The sequence below is a fragment of the Protobothrops mucrosquamatus genome, unplaced genomic scaffold (assembly GCF_001527695.2).
Source record: "Protobothrops mucrosquamatus isolate PMUCROS unplaced genomic scaffold, P.Mucros_1.0 scaffold_294, whole genome shotgun sequence".
NCBI lineage: Eukaryota > Metazoa > Chordata > Lepidosauria > Squamata > Viperidae > Protobothrops > Protobothrops mucrosquamatus.
The window spans coordinates 1,400,040-1,401,169 of NW_015386370.1; the positions used below are offsets into that span (position 1 = coordinate 1,400,040).

The 1,130-nt window shown below is 47.2% G+C and overlaps 1 protein-coding gene and 1 long non-coding RNA gene across 2 annotated transcripts in view; one reads left to right on the forward strand and one right to left on the reverse strand.

Moving 5' to 3' along the window:
* The window catches only part of PRRC2C (proline rich coiled-coil 2C), a 104,361-nt gene that overhangs the window by 62,418 nt on the left and 40,813 nt on the right, over positions 1 to 1,130 (reverse strand). The gene's annotated exons all lie outside the window — the stretch shown is intronic.
* Positions 1 to 1,130, forward strand: part of LOC107302864 — a 55,763-nt gene that overhangs the window by 51,561 nt on the left and 3,072 nt on the right. The window lies entirely within an intron of this gene.

Consider the following 1,130-nt stretch of genomic DNA (forward strand, 5'->3'; position numbering starts at 1 on the left):
GGGAGTCAAGCTATTCTCCAAAGCAGCTGAAGGTAGGACAAAAGCAACAGGTGGAAACTAATCAAAGAGAGAAGCAACCTAGAATTACAGAGAAATTTCCTGACAGATAGAACAATCAGTGGAACAACCTACTTCCAGAAATTGTGAATGCTCCAACACTGGAAGTTTTTAAGAGGAGACTGGACAACCATTTGTCTGAAATGGTATAGGACAGTGATGGCAAACTTTTTAGAGACCGATGCCCAAACTGCAACCCAAAACCCACTTATGTATCGCCGGGTGCCAGGTGGGTGTAGCCCACTCGGGTGCAGCTACAGTGGGCTTGGCAGACTGGGTGGGCGTGGCCACTGGATGTGTGGCTGCAGTAGTCATGGCAGATTGGGTGGGCATGGCCGGGATGGGCGTGGCCACCTTGATGTTGCTTTTGGGGAGGGACACCTGTGGGTGTGGACACCTGTGGGAGTCGGGCAGGGTTGGGGGAGATCCAGGGGGTCTCTGACGGGTGGGATGGTGGGCTCCCCAATGGCAGCTCCAGGCTGGCTGGCCTTAGGCCAGTGATGGCGAACTTTTAGAGACGTGTGCTGGGACGATGGCGCGTGCTCACAGAGGGCTCGGTGTGCCACCTCTGGCACGCGTGTCATAGGTTCGCCACCACTGGTATAGGGTTTCCTGCCTGAGCAGGGTGTTAGACTAGAAGATCCCTTCCAACATCATCATCATCATTATTGCTTGCTTGCAAGGAAAAATGTTCTGGTAAAAGATGGCATTAATTTAAAGTAGAATGTTCGGTGAATCAGGATGCCTGAACACCAGATGTTTCTCAATTTCAACTCCTGGTCAATCCAAGGAATATGAATCATAGCAAGGTATATGCAAGCAGTTGTAGTTCAGCAACATCTGAAGAGCCGCAGAATACTCAATATTTATTTTATTTATTTATTTATTTATTTATAATAAGACTTATATGCCGCCCTTCTCCCCCATGGGACTCAGGGCGGCTCACAGCATATTAAAACAATACAAAACATTTCCCTATAAAAGCCAATTAAAAACCAAATATTTGTAGCTGTGTCTTGTTTAAAATCATTAAAAATTGTCCCTATTTAAAAATTCACCCTAGGTCAGTCCCG